Consider the following 19,361-nt stretch of genomic DNA (forward strand, 5'->3'; position numbering starts at 1 on the left):
TAAACTTGAGATAAATTTTTTGAATTATTTGTTATTGATTTGGCATATAAAACTTGTTTTAGCTTATTAAAATTTATCTTAGTGTAAAATTTTAGTTTAAACTCTTTACTCGAATATTTTTTTTATCAAAACCCACATGCACTTTGTACACAGTGTGTTTTATTTCTTCATTCCTCCATTCATTTTTAATTTCTTACAATAAAATAATTTAAAAAAAAAATTAAAATAACAATAATAATAAATTAAAAATACTTAAATATTGATCTATGAGTAAATTACCTGCCAAGTAGAACATTTACATTTTTCAGGTTAAAAAATACCTTTCCACGAACTAAAGTCACGCAGTCGTGATTAAGAATTTAACTTTTCTTCGAACAGCCCCTGCACTTTTAAAAACTACTTCTTTGAATAAGATTCAATGACTGTCAATTAAATTAATCTAAAATAATTCAAAAGTAAACTTCCATTACTATTACTACTACTGTTAATTTGAAAAGCATCGAGTGCTAAGAGTAATAAAAAATATTTAATTAACAAAATGTTATTCGTTTGTTGAGAAAATACGGGTGTCGGAAAATGTAAGGTATATAAACCTCTGATAAATACACCAATACATGTAGTAATGTTGACAGTCGTAAGGCTGTTGGTATTTAAAAACGTAATTAAATGAATGGTTCGCAACAATGTCTCTATTTATAGTGGATAATTAAATGTGAGCAGAAGGTAAAAGGAAAATGATAATAAATAACAACAATAGCAACAAGGAACGAGAAACGAGGTATTGTTAACATAATTATAAAAGCATGTCTGTGACATACATCTTTGTCATTTTTATCATGCGATCGTTGCTCACTATCACGGAAAAGAGCAACTATACTGTTACTATATATTCTGTGTATTCTGCTGTACCGGCAACGACAACCACCGCGGTTTATATTAGTAGGAGAACATTACTGTACGGCTTACGCTACTGCGACTACATTAGGTTGATTAAAGCTTTGGATTCTTCACTAGTTAGCTACAATACGGACAGCAACAACCGACCAAAAGATTAAGATAAAGACATGAAATTTAGAATGGGATAACGTTACTTTCAACTCCTGGGTCTATGGTTAATGAAGATATAGTCAACGGATAGTAGAAGTAGGAGTAGAAAGCCGCTGCTAATGGCTAGTACTCAAGTTGAATAAAGAAGTTTTAGAAATTAATGACCTTATTGGATATCTCGGAATTTTTTTTAACAGTTCGAATTAATTCAAAAAATTCAGGAACTAAATAAATAAAAAAACCAGGATTAAGAAAAATTTCTCAATTCAATTATTTTACTAATTTAAGCTACCAGTTAGATATTGTCAAACAATATACTAAGTATTCGATCTAAAAATTTTTCATAGTTTACATTTAATTTTAATTTAATGTAATTTGAAATTTTTAACAAAATAAGTCGCTCAGAGTTCTTTAAAATTTCCAAGATGCCAAATAAACATATGTCGATTAAAATACAATAGTAAAAATTAATTTTCTGGTTTTCATTTATTTTTTTGCTTTAGTTATACTAGAAATTAGAATAGCGCTACGCGCGCGCCTAAATTTTAACCAATAATGAATCGTGGCCCGTTTTTTGCGAGTTTCGACCTTTGACTAACTTCAAGACTTTCATCTATTTTATAATATAGGATTTTTTAGTGTACCAAATTGATAAAAACATTTCTTTATCGATGAAAGGAGGGTCAAGTTAGCATATATATGGACATGCCAGGACATGTTAGGCCATATACAGACACTTATGACTTGATAAGCATATTACTAATTACTCGCAAATGCGATTACAGCGCAAAATGAATTGCTGTGTTCGCTATATCTATAAAATTGCGAGGGCTGAATACATTACTCCGTACTTTAAGAGGCTGGGTTGGTTAAAGCTGAGTGACGGAAGAAATTACTTTATAGCATGTCAATTTTACAAAGAAATATATTTAAATTATCGTCAGCTATTTAAATGTCACTTAGAATTTTTGCCGGTTGCGTTGCGTAGAGGCGATGTAAAGGAAGATTATCTGCGGCTACCTAGATCTAGTTGTTGTATGTATGATAACTCGTTTCTTGTTCGTGGTATACGTATCTGGAATGCGCTGCCAGCTGAAATTACAAAAGCCGAAAGTTTCGAAATATTCCGTAGACTGTGCTATGATTATTATTTCCAAAATTATTGATCTGCTATATTGAACGTTTATTACTGCTATTGAAGGTTGTTGAGCTTTGTATAACACAAGTATTATTTATAAGCATAATTAACATGTTATTACTGTTAATTACTATATTTATTTTGATTTTATTTTTATGTATCTAAAACTCTGTACATCATACACTAATTATAAATGTATATTTGATGATGGTTCTGAGGGAGCCTAGGCTCCAGAATCCAATAAAATTATTATCTATCTATCTACCCATATATCAGGCCTGATATGGTCATATATGCCCGTATATCATTTTTCGAGAAAAGTTAGTGTTGAAAATTTTCGGCAGATGGCGTATGGCCGATAAATCGTCTCCCTACCACAAAGTTACGTTTCAGAAATTAAATTATCAAATTAAAATTATTGTATTGACTCTTTTAAGAACTTTATATGACATTGTTGTTTAGTTTAATCAACTACTAATTTAATTTTTAATTAATGATCCAATGATAAAAAATTTAATTTGACTCAAGAGCAAGAATTTTGAACCAAGAACACCATTTTGAAGAAAATGAATTTCTTGAGTGAAGAATTAAAATTCTTAAACCAAAATAATTTTCTTGAACCAAGAATTATATCTTGACTCAAGAATTTTTCCTCTTGGATCAAGAAATTCATTTTCTTCAAATTGGTGTTCTTGGTTCAAGATTCTTGCTCTTCAACCAAGTAAATTTCTTATCAGTGTACATGTTAATGAACATAAATCATTCTTTACACTGATAGAAAATTTGTGTTGACTCAAGAAATATTTTCTTGATCTAAGAATTTATTTTGGAAGACAAATGATTATTTTGCTTCAAGAATTTTTTGTCTTGGTTTAGATTTTCTTGGCTTAAGAAATGTATGTCTTCGTTAGATAAGTCTTGTATCTTTACTCAAAACTACACACTGAAAAAAAAGTTTAAGTCCCATAGGTATACTCTTTTTTAATGAATTGGTATTGCGAATATGATATAAAAAAGTTTAAGTATTATCGCAATACTCTGTTTAAGTGAGTGACTTATATTTTCCGTACGATACTATTGCAAGTTCAGAGAGTATAGTAAAAAAAAGTTCCCGCGTAAGACTCAGCGCGTACTTCGCTTCTTTTTTTCCCGTGTTTATATACAGTGTTTGTACCTTTAACCTAAACATCGTTTTTAAGAGCATAAAAAAAATATTTATATAATTGACATTAACAATAATTATTTATGGATCCGTGGATGAAAAATAAATTAACTGAGTGGAAGTAATCCTCTTATCACATATATGTCATTTTATAATATGTAAAATTAATATATTATAAAATAATATGTCATTTTATAATATTGTAAAATTTGAACACATTGTCAACCGAGGTTAACCTTTATTACAATAATTGTAACATCCTAACATTAGTGTTTTAATCATTATTTTTTAATTAATAAAATTTAAAAATTAAATATATAAATTAATAAAAAATAAAAAAAAATTAACATATTTGAGTGTATTGTGGTTATGAGTTTTGCGGTGTCGCTCAAAGTCAGTTTAAGTGTATGACTTAAACGAGTTTTAGTGTAGCGCTTAAAAATATTGCGTTGAGACTCAAATATTGTTTAAGTATATTCGCAATACCAAGTATTGTAATATCACTGAAATTTATAAGTGTGAGGCTCATACTTTTTTTTCAGTGTATTATCTTTAATCAATACATTTAAGTTTTTCAACCAAAATAACATTATCGTTTAAAAAACTTTAAATTTTTGGTTTAAATAATAATTTATTTACTCAAGATGTTATTGAAGTAAATAAAAAAATTTTTTTATAGATTATCGATTTAACATAATTGTGAAAATATAGTAATATTATAATTAAATATTATTAGATAAATTTATAGAAATTCACATAGTAAATTAATGACTCAAAAAAAAAGCCATTCTTAGCACAAGTCGATAATATCTTGGATCATGTTATCGCCTATCTTACCAAAAGAAAAAAATTCTTGAATGAAATATATCTACATCTCGTCTCAAGAGTTTATTTCTTGAGTTAAGACAGCTAGAAATTTTTAAACAAAAACCAACTTTTGAAGGAAAGATGTTTCTTGAATCAAGATTATTTTTCTATCAGTGTACTCTCATAAATAGCCAGATATTGCATATGAAAACTTTTATTTACAGGTACTTCGAAATTTTTATAAATTTTAAGCTACCATTAAATTTTTTCTCCTTAACCTCTTTTTGAAGAGGGTCTTGAAATAAAACTGCCGGGATTTTGAACCCGCCTGATAGATACATACACACATCTATACAATTAAAGCTAATAAAAGCGTGTAAAAAAAGAAGCGCTGACACAACAGCACCACAGCATCATCTAGATGTGAATATAGAGTAGATAGATAGATAGATAGATAGATGAAGAGATAGAAGGGTGTCAGTGGAATAGAATAGGGACAGTAGGCAAGCGGGGAGTTCGCGAACCGAGAAATGGAATCGAAGCACGAGTGAACCAAGTGAATCGTGTATTCTCTTTGTTGGATATTGTCTGTCGGGTGTTGGACACGTTACGTAAACGTTCGCAGTAGCTAGTAGCTCTACTCTGACTGTGCTCTGTATATCCAGTGGTGCTCGCTCCAGTGTACCACTGTACTCGGATGGTTAGCCCTCTCGATACCCTCTCGTGCAACACACCGATACAACCGATACATAACAATATATAGACACATAAACAGAACCGAGAATCGAGTCGAGGTGGGTGCATAGCAGTGGCATCGCCAGCGGTGCTAGCGGTTGTAATGGCGGTGGTCATGATGCGGTGAAAGCTGCCGATGGCATTTGTGGGAACGCGGCGAATCGGTAAACCACGCACCTACCCGCTCTCTCTGGATCTATCCGAGCTCTGTCTAGGTGGCTGCACACATCTTCCCAGGTCTAGCCAGAGAACTGGCTACCTCTGCTGTCTCCAAATCTCTTCTCATCCTCATCCTTGTCCTCACTTTGACAGAGCAAGATCCTCTTATCATCGTCTATCTTCTGTCTTGCGTATGTACAACACCCACTACTTGGTCACTAGAATCCGAGATTCAGACAGATGCTTACCTGGTATATGTTTCATGTTCTGGTTCTGGTTCTGTGTTATGTATGTGTTCTACCCATCGGGGCTAAAACCAGACTACCGTCCGAAGATAATGCTCTGTCTATATGTCTTGGTCGACGATCGTCTTGGATTCTGTTTATTTGATTAATTCCCCCTTTCGGCTCTAAGTGCCCACTGATCAACAATATGATCAACCGTTGTCGTTGTCATTGTCATTATCTAAATTGGATGTTTCCTGGTGGATTATGCAGCTGTCGGAATACTATACAGATTCCTCTTAAGCGCTGTCGGTCGAGAAAGGGAATTCTAACCAGATTAACCGGCTTTATTATGCTATGCATTTTTTAAGAGTATCGCCATTGAATTCTAAAGTTGTGTTCTTACAGGTAAAAAGAGGAGATCATTTTATCATACAAATACACTGACTACGAAATTTTGCTCATTCTCTTAATAATATAGATTAATGTTTTAAATTCCATTTGTGACTAGAGGTTGGAGTAATTTTTCTGGTGAGCCAAAATTTTTAAGGTGTCTCTTTGTTGAGGAGTCACAAGATATTAGACGTTCGGAAAGGCTGGCTTCTAAGCATAACAATGTCTCATTCAGCTTTCCAAACTTTTCAACATCAGTATACGAAAACTCGTTCTTAATCTCATCAATACGCCTTTGGCGCGAAATACCAGTGGAAGTCATTAACTCTCTAAGCATTGAGGCATTTAAATCCGGAGCTTTCGAGTTTTTCTACGATCTTGAACTCAGGGATGTCTAGGAACTAAAGTCTGCAAATACTCTGCATAATTTATAGTTAAACATATGTAAAAAACATTGTGGCTCTAATTTATCAACGTTTTATTTTTTGTATTTTCTAACTTTTGATTATTAAATTACTATTTATATTATCATTTATAAGTCACAATCCATTTTACTGATATTACTGATAATGACTTTGTTTTATGGTTTTACATGTACTTAAATTATCTACACGGAGAAAAAAATTTTGCTATAGGAACTCTATAGTAGTTAGTTAGTTGTAAAAAGTTCCAGTAGGTTAACGTTTTCTTATGGTAACAATACCGTTTGGCTCGTGCAACTCTACATCGTTGAGCTCTGAGAGCTAAACGTTATTTACCTCTCACAACTCTACAGGATCGTTCTGAGACTATAACAAATTTTTGGCAGTCTGATTAATAATTTTTTTTACGATTTAGCATTGATAATTTAATAAATAAGTGCGACAGAACGAATTTATATTGCCAACAATAATTGTATATGACAAATAAGAATAGTATTATAATAGAAATAAAATAATAATAGAACTTATATTACAAATAAAAATTATTTGTAAAATAAAAATATGGTCGTCACAAAATTATCTTATTTTCTTGATTATATTAATAAATATTGGACATAAAATCACTACCGTATATGCACAAGAAAATATAAATAAACGAAAACAAATTTTATTTTGTGTTAAATGGGGTCTTTTTAATGTATTCCGATAACTTATTACTTATCACAATATATTCAACTAATAAATTTAATTAACAGTCACTGCAAATGAACCTTGAAAAACCACAAATACAAAACTGTTCTAACGAAATTCAATTTGACAAAAAAAAAACCTATTTCCTTAAATAAATAAACTGGAAACTTAATTGTCCTCATATATTTTTAATAATATGGATGAGTAACAAAATAATTCTGTTTGTCATTTTAGAAGGTTATGAAATATGTCAGCGCACTCCATTACTGTGCAACGTAGGGCGCTCCCAACTATACCGTTTGGCTCTGAGAACAATCCCGTAGAGCTCTGAGAGTTCAACAACATTGAGTTATCAGAACTAAATAACATTATGTTACTGTAACTCTACAACGAATAGTAAACTGTGTATAGTTGTGGTAACTCTACAGTTAGGTTACCAGAACGAAATTTTTTTTTCCGTGTACTTCTTTATTTTTGCCATTTGGCTTTTGCTTTGGCATTTAAACTATGAATAAATAAAAAATAAATAAATAAATAATTTTGAGAATTTCCGTACCTATACAGTTTTAAAAACACAAAATTGTAACTATTATTTACGATCAAGAGTATTACATATTCTATTTATCGAAAAATAAAAATCGAGAAAAGTTTGCATATGAATTGATTGTTTACTAGTTAAAAGGAAATCCTCGCATGAAAAAGTTTAAATACCATTGAGAATGATAATGACAAAAATAAAGATAAAGATAAGGGAAAAAGTGTCGAGAAAAAAAGGCTCGAGGAAGAAACAATAAAATAGGAAGATAGTGGAGCTAAAACAAAGTGTACAGTAGTATAGACGTAGACGGAGAGAAAATAGTAGTAAGACCAAGAGCGCTGCCGGTGGATCGGGTCCCATGTGCCTGTCACGATTTTATAAGTCCATAAAAAGAGAAATTCCGAGTGAGTTAAATATTGCCACTACCTTGTACTGAATTCCCAATGCTGTCTTACGAGTACTTAGCTCCAATTGTATTTTGCGCCGGTACGGGTATTACTTATGTACGACACTATTTGTGTTTCTATATTTACTATTCACTATTTTACTCTTTTGTATACAAAATTTCCGTACTATAATGTATGCCGAATGGAATATTGTCGAGCTTACAAGAATACTACCCATCTTTGTTTTCTTTTGTTTTGCTGTAGTTACTTTTAATTCAAAGCGAGAGGAGGTTTTAAATCCGATCCTTCTCTGGTGATCAGATTATTAATCTGATTGCCGCATCACCGATTAATCTTACTTAAGTGCCATTTATTTAACTTAATTCCAGTTACTGTCACTCTCATCGATTAGAACAAAATTTATAAATATCCCAGGTTATTTTGTTTCCCACCACTCGATTTTTTTTTGGTAAATTGCTTGAAAAAATTTTTAGCTTTTATTTATATTAAGACCGAGAGGTAAAAAATTATTATTTCATTTTTTTAAATTAAAAAATCGAAGAAAAGAAGTAATTAGAAAATTTTCAAGTCAATGTAACCACATTTGAAGTTTGAATGTTAATGGACTTAATTTCTTTTAACTTAGGAAACTTTAAAAAAAAAACTAACTCACATTAACCCGGACTATTTTTCTAAGAATCTGTTGGTCCGTTTATGCATACTTCAAGAACCTAAAAAAAATAAAAATAATTAAGGAAGAAAATAAATTTTTTAGAGGTATCAAAAATTTTTAAAATCAAAGATCCTCAATTTAAAGTCTATTTATTTTGGAAAAAATTTATTTTTGGACTAAAGCTTCAGATCAAAATTTAAATTCCTTACGGAAATTCGATTATTTGGATTTATGAATATAAAAAGTTATAACCCGTGTAAAAAAAAAATCGTCTTAAAATTGTCGTTCGTTTAAGATCTTAATCGTGACACAAACTAAGACTAATTTGAGACTCTTTTAAGACGCCAAAAAAAAAAAAATTCCGAAAGCAGATTTTTGAAAATTTGGTTCTCGAATTTGTTGTGAAAATTAATTTTTAGACAATTTTACAACTTTCGAACCGCAATATTTTTGAGTAAGATGTTTTTAAATTGAATTTAAAATTGTTAAAAAATTATTATCTGACAATTTTAAGACTTTTTTAAGACGTTCCGTTTTAATATTCCGGGGCTCTGTCGCTGTTAGCCCATCTTAACTTAGTCTAAACTTTTTTTTAAGAGTTTTTTAAGACTAATTTAAGATAATTTTAAGACAATTCAAAGACGCTCCATAATAATTTTCTGGAGCGGTCACGGTGATATCATCTTAAAAGAGCCTAAAAATTTTTTAATAATTATTTTAATTTTTTTAAGACTATTTTAAGATTTGAGTCTTAAAATAATTTTTAAATAGTCTTAAAAAAATCTTAAAAAAAAATTTTGACTATTTTAGATGGGCTAACAGCGACAGAGCCCCGTAACATTAAAACAGAACATCTTAAAAAAGTCTTAAAATTTTCAGATAATAATTTTTTAACAATTTTAAATTCAATTTAAAACCATCTTACTCAAAAATATTGCGGTCAGAAAGTCGTAAAATCGTCTATAAAATGTCTAAAAATTAATTTTCACAACAAATTCGCGAACCAAATTTTCAAAAATCTGCTCTCGGAATTTTTTTTTTTTGGCGTCTTAAAAGAGTCTTATTAAAATAGTCTAAGTTTGTGTCACGTTTAAGATCTTAAACGAACGACAATTTTAAGACGATTTTATTTTTTCCCGGGAAATTTAAATTAAAAATTAAAAAAAAAATTATTCATTGGGAAGTAAGAAAATAACAAAATTTTCTGAATGCACTAAAGAAAATATTTAAAAAATGAAAATATGTTTAATTTGTAAGAATACAAGATTTAAAAATTAAAAACGACAGTTCATTTACCGTTGTAAAAAAATTTAAATGGTAAATGAAAACAAATGATGAAAAAAGTAAAAAAGGTTAAATATTTTAATCGGAGAATTTATCTAGTAGGTACAAGCAGCTTACGTAATAGTAATAAATAAGAATTCATAAAGATTTTAAAATTTTTCTTCATATATATATTTATAAAAATATATATATATATATATATACATATATATACATATATATATTTGTGTTCCGGTTTATTCATTGTTTACTCAGTATCACAACGTTTCGTAGGAATCGGTACGAATCATTACAACGTTGTTTGTTCAATAAATAAATAGATAAATAAATAAACAAACTAACAGAGACAAGATAGTATGAAATATTGTTGTAAATACTACTATTAAATATTTACTGTGTATCAAAACTACTCGATATTAAATTTATTTATTTGAAATTTAAATTATTATTTTTGGGAATAATTTATTAGAAAATAAATCGAACTACTAGTATATTGTAAGTGCATCTTTATTATTTTTTCATCTTGAATTCATTTCCATATTTAGTCAACTACACAGAAACAAAATTTTCCGACAACAGAGCTTTAGTGTACTCTTAAATAAATAAATGAAAAAAAATACTGATAACGGGATTCAAACCTTGTTTACCACGGCAAAAACTTGAGGTAACTCTTTTTAGAAATAGTATGTTACATACTTAGGCCAGTAAAATAAGAATAATCTCAGATTACATGTAATTGTTGGTCGAGGCGAAGCTGAGGTTGACAAACATGTGGTCTGAGGCTTTACTTTTTACTGGTCAAAGTGTGTATACTATTTTTTTAGAAAACTTCCTCAAAATATATTTTTTTCAACGATTAGAAAATAAATTGGACATTCAATTGCGAGATTTTTTGAATTTTGATCAAAACTTCTAAAATAAATGTTAAATTGTACCAAAACAATAATTTCTATTCAAAATCACTTTGTTCATGTATTAGCATTTTTTTTGTTACATAATAATAGCAAAAATCAGAAACAGGCATCAATTGCCTTTTTGACGCGATGTAGCAAAATTCTTTGACAGCTTTTCAGCTAAGAATTACCAAGATCAACATATCAATAGTTTGTGCTCTCGGAAAACCATAAAGGGCGTTCAATGGTGTCCTTTTGGAATTATGGAGCATGGTATCCGGTAGACAAAAACCCCGGTGATAAAGTGATGGCGAACGTGTCATGTGACATGTATCCATATATATATATGTATGATAATTCATGAGGCGTGTACAATATCGTAATTCTGCTTTGTAATGGTTACGATGTGATATAAATACAAAACATTTTACTAAACTGACACACATACACCATTAACATAAACATGATGTATGTTACGTAACACATGTAAGTGTGTATGTGTATATATATATTTGACGAGGTTAATAATAACATAGGACATAGGACACATAATAGGAGTAATAAAAAATTTCAAAGCTACTGATAAAAGTTTAAAGGGGGGTGAAGCGTATAAACACTCTTGGATGCTGATCGCGGGTCATGTGCATTATTATATTATTATTGCTATTATTAATATTGTTATTATTATTATTTTTTCATCGATGTAAAATGTAAAGGAGAGAGTGTGGAGTAAAGTATATTAAAGGGTGTATACTAATATACTAAAGGCTAGCATGGATCGGCAGCAGCACTTTCTTCTTTCTCTTTATCTTCTACCGGCGGCCGACACAGCGCCGACGATGATGAGAAGAGCCGAGCTGAACGAGTAGAGGCTCGCGGACGCGGTAGGATGGAAAAATGTGTCGTGGTTACGCCGTCGGAGCGTAAAGAGCTATGATAATAGAGGCGTAAAGAGGGTCCGGGGTTATTTCATAATTACAGACTGTGCTTAAACCGAGGGTGTATTATGCCCGGCTTGTATGCGTTGCCAACTCACGGTGCTCAACCTTTTCTCTTTCTTTCTTTCTCTGTCTTTATCTCTTTTTCATCCCTTTACTCTGTTTTTATAACTGTTTATTTTGTATCAAGAATGTCAGAAAGAGAAACCAACAAGGAGTCGTATTACGAGTTAGGGTTCAACTGGACGTCGAGAGAAAAATATAACAGATATGCTGAAAACCCTGGAAGCTGAGACAGACACGGAGTTCTGTCTTCATTATACAATTTCATTCGTGTTACTTTACTTGTAATCTACGGATTTTCTGTCGCTTTCAATTATTTTTAAATAGTGTAATAAAAGGATAGACTGATCTTTGTTTAGTAGATTATGTTTGAAGGGTATTGTACGCGATGACAGGATTAATGTTAGGGTGAAGTTGATAGAAAGCTTTTTTTATTGATTGGTGAAATTTATTGAAGTTGATACTTTTAATAATTCTGTAAACTTTTTAATACTTTGAAATTGATTTTGAATAAATGTAAAGAATTATACAAAATAAAATTCCAAGATAAAAAAAAAAATTGGTTAAAGAAAGACATTCAGATCTTAATGAAGCAAAAAAAAAAAAAAAAAAAAAATACGACAGTATTCGAACCCTGATCTCCCCGCGTGCAAGACTAACGGTTCTCTCTCTGCACCACAGTAAAAAGTTGAGATAACAGTTTTTCGAAAATTTTTTTTTCAGAAAATTTCTATAAGGTACACTCTTTCCATCAGTAAGAAAAGAAATTAGATATTCATTTGAAAACAAAACAAAAAATTAATTTCTATAGATTGAATTTTTTCAATGAAGACACCTTGATTTCTTTAAAATAATTTTGATCACAAATCAAGAATACTTCTATTTTATCGAGTTGGTTTTTTTCAGTGTAAGATTAATATACTAAACTGTCACGAATATATTTATGAATTATAATTTGATAGAGAAGAACAGATGGCGCGGTATGTAACTTCCAGAGAAGCTTATAATAATGAGTAATGAGTAATAGGTACTGACAAACGGGTATAGTTCCCATTAATTTCTGCATAATAATTAATCGGTAATTTAAATAGTAATTACTTATTAGGATTAAACTCCAGAGAATTATAAAACAAGTTTCTATTGAATCAAGGATGATTATTTATTTATAATTCAATTACCCATTCGTCATTGCAAATTCAACACTGCAATTATTTTACATAAAATAATTCGCTCAATAAAAGTCGTCGTATTAATTTTGCTTGTAAAAATGCACCGAGCTTTTTATCCCTTACTTCTGAAAGAATTATGGCGATAAAAAATTATAAACTCAGAGTAAGTTGACATCTAAAGTGCGCAATGAAATGTTTCCAGTCACGATATTATTTATTTTTTTTTGTATATTTTTTCCAGCGATAATTAGTCTCGCAAGACAACGAGTATAAATATTTAAAAAAAGTGGGATATTAATGTTATGTCACGGTATTATCAGGTATATTATATTGCATAAGTAATAAAATTAATTTAATATATTCCTGGTAGCGGGCAGCGGTACTTTGGGGGCATCTACCACAGCCAGTAACCGTCCATTGTCCATTGTCCATTTATAGGATATATTTACTGGAGGAATATTTAATACAGTGTAGATGTATGTGCAAGTATAAATGTGTGTGTATAATAGATGAACAATACCGCATTATATACATACATAGAGCAGCTAGCATCGAATGCTTATCTATTTTCTACCGCAGTCACGTATGTACGTACGGTAACATGCACAATATAGGTAACGCGGACACACGCGTCGCGTTCACAAACGTGTCGCGTGACAGATGCTGGTTCCGGATTTTTCGTGTGACACTATACTGTGAGCTGTGAGCTGGGGAAAACCCGCTCTAAAGGCTCTACTGAACAAAATAATAAAAATAAACCACAAAGAAAATATTGTAAAGAATTGAACTGAAAATAGTATAGAGGAAAAAAAAGAAGAAAAAAATAAAATGTTAACAGAAAAGTCGGCAGTGAGTGACACCGTCGACTCGATGTGACAATTATCTTTGACAAGAATTTCATTTTACGTTTCTCTGCCGGGAAATCGGTTGCCAGAATGCCAGGAGACTTTAACTTTACTACATTTATCACAAGGACCAATCCTAGAATACTAAGAAGATGGATTTCGCTAAATAATTCCAAATATTTTCTTCTTTTATCAGGTTATGGGCTCCGTTTGTGAGATGAATTATTTTTGCTAAAGAATGACGCAAATATTTATGACATTCCAAAAAAAAAAAATTAGGAAAACGGTTGACCCTAAAGGCCATCCCTGCAACTTCCCGCTAATGCCATTAATACCTGGCCGCTTTTTTGAGCTCTTCGAGCTCAAAAGTACAATCTGTGTGTTGTTTTTAGCTCTCCGAGCTCAAAAAGATACCTTTTCTATGCTTTTGAGCTCTTTGAGCTCAAAAGTCTGATAGAAGTTTCATAGAACACTATTTTTTGAATGTTCATACCGCAATAACTTTTGAATGAATGAACCGATTTTTACGCGGTTGGCGGCATTCTACGTAGTTTTTTAAGCCTTATAAATAATTTCTAAGTTTCAATTGGTCAAACTAGAAATTTCGGAGTAACTCTGAAAAAACACTTTTTTCGGTTTTCTTTCGTTCACGATATCTCTCGAACGAATCAACCGATTTTGACCGGATTGGCGGCGATCGACGTGGTTTTTCAAGGTTAAAAGCTGATTAGTTTTTGGAATCGATCGGTTGATCCGTTTAAAAGTTATTCCAAAAAAACCACTTCAGAAAAAATTTTTTTTCCTACTTTTTTTTTAGATTTCTCCAAATTTCTCAAAATCTATCGGTCCGAATCGGTTCAAATTAACAGGAAATCTAAGTTTGGCGAAGCTCTTTCGAATGGCACCAACCGCGATGAAATCGGTTCAACCGTTCAAAAGTTATAAGAGGTTTACATACTTACACACACACACACACACACACACACACACACACACACACACACACACACACACACACACACACACACACACACACACACACACACATACAGACATAGTGACGCTCTCGCGGGAATAGTCAGGAAAGCTTCCTAGGACCTCAAAACGTCGAGATCTGATGAAAACTCGATTTTCGAAAAACGGGGTAAAACCAATAACTTCCCGATTTTTGAAAATTTTCAATTTTCTTAGCGGGAAGTTAAAAATTAGAAAAACGGTTGACCCTGAAGGCCATCCCTGCAACTTCCCGCTAATTCCCTACCTAGGCGCTTAAAATTGCACTTATGACGTTTTCAAGCTCAAAAATACAATTTATGTGTTATTTTGAGCTCTCTGAGCTCAAAGAGATAGCTTTGCTATGCTTTTGAGCTCGAAGAGCTTTGAGCTCAAAAATCTTATCAAAATTCGATGAAACACAATTTTTCTAATGTTCAAACTGCTGTAACTTTTTAATAAATCAACCAATTTTCACGCGGTAGGCGGCGATCGATGTGGTTTTTTTGAGCTCTATAAATAGTTTTGAACAAAAAAATTGATCTGATGAAAAATTTCGGAGTTATTACAAAAAAACACTTTTTTCGATTTTTTTCGACAACGATATCTCACGAACGCATCAACCAATTTTCGTAAAACGGGGTGAAAACAATAACTTCCCGATTTTTGAAAATCTTCGATTTTCTCAGCGAGAAGTTAAAAATTCGGCAGCCGAAATGAAAGCAAATTTTCCAGAGCTACGATAAATTTGCAGGATTGTTGGAAAAAATGCAGAATTAAAAAATTACTGACCGCAGTAGCGCCCCCAATTTTGAAGGGAACTTAATAAAGAAGATACTCGTTCGGGGGATAACTTTAGGGATTGAGGTCAAATATCAGGAGAATCCGTTGATTGGTTTCAAATCGGCGGGTATTAACGATTTTATCTGAAATGATTCTTTCGATGTTTTTTTTTTTTTTTTTTTTACCCTAGATAGCTTTCAATTGTATTTTTTTTGTTTTTAGAATAAATGTTACATTCAATAAATAGTATATTACATACCTAGGCCAGTAAAATAAGAAGAGTCTCAGATCACATGTAATTGTTGGCCGAGGCGAAGCCGAGGTTGACAAACATGTGATCTGAGGCTTTCTTTACTGGCCAAGGTGTGTATACTATTTTCTGCTCGACGTAGCCGGAATGTGGCAACTTTGTTTAGCGCAGCGGCCAAAAGTTGCCACTTTCCGGCCGGAGGGCAGAAAAAATTAATATACGCAGGACCATTTGACAGCTCAAATAAAAGCCGAGTCGAAAAATTTTTCAAAAGCCCTATTATCAGAAATAATAAAATAGTTGGATTAGATTTCTACAAAATTTCTTAAGAAAAAACCATACAAATTTGGAATTTAACGCGGAAAGTTCAATTCTTCAAGCAAAAAGTTAAAAATATATATATTTAAAGCTTTTACAAGATTGCCAATGGATTAACCATCAATATATACGTATATAACCTCATACTTATAACAAGCAACAGAATCAATAATCGCTTTCGAAAGCGCACTTGAGGAAAAAATACAGTAACAATTCGTTTGAATGGTTACATCCTTACTCTCACTCTTTCTCTTCCTCGACACAAGTTTTATTTCCAGTAAAGTTAGTGTTTCCGAATAACAACAATTGTTAATAGTAAATTATCACGGCATGCCCAGTATTATTGACTAAACTGCTGCCAGGCCCGATGTGCTCATTACTTTTGATTACGCAATTACCGAAAATAATCAGAAAAGTAGTAGAACTCTACTTACATTGTTACACTTTTTTTTTTTTGAGTACTTTCTCAGAAAAATGGTATTTGGTAATTGAAATCTTAGATAACGTAAATTACGAGAGCGTAAGCCAGCATTAAGTAACTTTGAACATTTCTATTCGTACGTCAGTAGGTTTTCATTAGGAATTAGGAACATAGATATTCTTGAAGCGTGTGTGGGTAGAAAGTAAGTGTGGAGCAGAGAAAATATTTGTTGAAGCACAAAGTACAAGCTACAAACTTTCAATATCGATTGGTTAGAAAAGTTGGATAGAAACCTGTTACACCGCGTGAACTTGTGTCGTATAGTATTTTATTAATCTATTTTTATTATTTCGACTTCTATTTACCGTTTTATTTTGCCTTTTTATTTCTTCTGTTGGATTTTGCACCCAAACTCCGTCACCCCGACACCCGGTTAGCAATGTGATTGTGGTCGAAAATGTGCACTCGCTCGTAATTCTACATTGTGGATATTTGGGTAAGAAATAAAAGCAACACCGAATAGAATAGACAACGAGAAATACTACATGGAAACTTTTCTCATCGGAAAGCTCCACAGGAGTTTCCAATTCAGGTGTGGAAAAATAATTTAGTAACCGCACATTCTTGGTTATTGTAATATATGTCTATATGTAACCAGTACATGTTTCGAAAAGGAGGTTTTTCTCGGCATTTCAAATGAATCCAGAAAGTGTTCTTTAACTTGTTTTCATGGATATTAAAAAATACTGCTACTGCAAATGCATTTTCGACTTTTAAATAACCTATTTATCATTTTTAATGAAACTCCATTTGGTCACATTATTTTATTTTACACGAAAAACGAATTTTTATTAAATTCTCCGGATAACAGAACTGGAAATAACTTTTACAACTTTTATAACTTTTGCATTAGAGTAACGCGTAATTGTATGCCAACAGTGATACACTTTTTTTTTTAATAATAATGATAATAACCATGAATAATTTAATGTAGACGAACAATCGATTGAATTTAAATAGAAAGAAAGATACGGTAAATTTATGGTCGCTTTTAAATTCATGGCTGGTGGAAAGTAGTGTGAAAAAAAAAATAGCGTAATAAATGTTAAATAATTAGCAATAAATAAAAATACTTAGGTGAGGGAATGTTTTAAAATGAAAATTAGTTAGTATAATTGTTATAATTATAATTATCTGCACGTAGGAAATATCTATCTCGAAATTAATCGTGAAATAATGTCGGTGAATGCAGCGAGGGAAATTGCATTTCTCTGTTTTGTTGGACCGAAAATGTCCTAATTTTATGTCATGGATATTTTGTCTGCGACAAAACAATGCGTGTCATCAACAAACTTTCGTACTTAATTATATAATGAACAATATTTAACTTTTCATAGCAAGTTTTTTTTAATTTAACATTTAAGGTTATTAAAACTGATGATCAATTTGTTTGTTACATTGTTAATAGACTTTAAACTCAGGATCTTTTGTTACGAAATAAATTAAATTGTCTAAATAATTTTTGTCCACTTTTTTGATAAAATTTAACTATTGTATTCGTTTTAGCCATTGTAAAAGTTTTTGGTTGCTCCGGAAAATCGACTTCCATTTCTACTGCCAAGTTGTCTTCTTAGATTTGTTTTTTTATCACCGCTTATTTTTTATTAAAGATATTTGAAACTTATCTACAAACGAAACACCAAAAGTATAATTTATAACAAAATAGTTATTACCCGCCATTTTTAAACTAATCAACCGATTCCTTCGCTATTCAGTCTTGATCCCTAAAGTTATCCCCTGAGCAACTCCCTTCAGTTTCATTGAGTTCCCTTCAAAATTGTTGGCGCTACTGCAGTCAGAACTATGAAATCAACCTGACATATCGAAAAACACTAAAATTTCCTTATATCCTTGTCGTAGTACCAAAGATTGATCGATGGTCCGAAAAAAGATCATCAAAACTATTGCCCATTATAACTTTGAAGAGATAAAAGTTTTTCTTCCCTAACAATAACCAGAACAGAACAGAAATCCCGAATCTCTGGCTCTGAATTCCGAGTCAAAATCCAGCAGACCAATTTCGGGGTATATATTTATTATTATCTAAACAACTTGATCATGCAGAGCGTCATAGTCATAACCTAGCAAAGTTATTCCCTTCCAGTGGAATCAGTATTCCGGTAAGTACACAACACCCACCGCACAACTCGATAGTTACAGCGAGCTGTAGCTACACTACATCTAGGTTTTTAGTACCACGAGAATAATCTACTGAACCGTAACCTTAAACTCAACACCCTGTAAAGTTTATCGGTAGTTTTTGAGTTCCCGGAAAATGCACACAGCCCGCGGCTCAATCCTAGTTAGTTTTACATTCCCTGGAGCTTCTTACCTGCATAAATGACTACCAATTACTGTTATAACATTCAGAGTAACCCACAACAAACAAAAACAGGCCATGTGGAACAGCATACTACCGAGGCTGGTTAGAACCTTCTGCCCTCTGACTGCGCTTTTCGACTTCTAGTTGAAAGCTCCAGCCTCTATTCTACCTCCAATTTCATAATTCCCAGCAATTGCTCTCTGTTTTGGCTCTTAAGAACGAGAAAGAAGGACCAGGAAAAGCGAGCCGCGAATTAGACGGAAGGTCAGGGTGTAAAGGTATCAACCCGGAAGGCAGGACACCATTTTCAGTTCCAACTCTCAGCTTCTGGTCTGATTCTGCTGATGGTAGAAGTAGCGCTAGAAGTGGTGGTGGTGGTTCTGCTAAAAACCTACTAGTACTGCTAATTAATTAACCTCTCCTCGGGCTTTGCGGGTAAATAGGAGGAGCTACTACTACTTATACTTCCACACTGGATTGGTGTACTGGTGTAGTATAAGTAGACCACCACCAGTAGCAGTAAACTAGTCTAACGGAAGCTGTATAAGCAGTGCCTTTAGGGAAAACGAGTTGAAAGCTCCATGAGAGTTGAAGAGGCCGCCGGCAACTTCCTTCTAGTAACCTAAGCTGACTGGTCTCTTGATCCT

At 32.0% G+C, this 19,361-nt stretch overlaps 1 protein-coding gene and 1 long non-coding RNA gene across 6 annotated transcripts in view; one reads left to right on the forward strand and one right to left on the reverse strand.

Annotated features, from left to right (window-relative positions):
- Positions 1-19,361, reverse strand: part of LOC123271149 — a 317,780-nt gene that overhangs the window by 174,652 nt on the left and 123,767 nt on the right. For 2 of the 3 annotated variants that reach the window (XR_006510789.1, XR_006510787.1), the window contains exon 5: positions 8,375-8,432. The exons of the other annotated variant lie outside the window; for it this stretch is intronic. This is a non-coding gene — a long non-coding RNA (uncharacterized LOC123271149). The remainder of the gene's footprint in view (positions 1-8,374; positions 8,433-19,361) is intronic. 3 annotated transcript variants of the gene reach the window in all.
- LOC123271140 (nucleolysin TIAR) overlaps positions 1-19,361 on the forward strand; it is a 243,854-nt gene that overhangs the window by 106,781 nt on the left and 117,712 nt on the right. The gene's annotated exons all lie outside the window — the stretch shown is intronic.

The sequence above is a fragment of the Cotesia glomerata genome, linkage group LG9 (assembly GCF_020080835.1).
Source record: "Cotesia glomerata isolate CgM1 linkage group LG9, MPM_Cglom_v2.3, whole genome shotgun sequence".
Taxonomy (NCBI): domain Eukaryota; kingdom Metazoa; phylum Arthropoda; class Insecta; order Hymenoptera; family Braconidae; genus Cotesia; species Cotesia glomerata.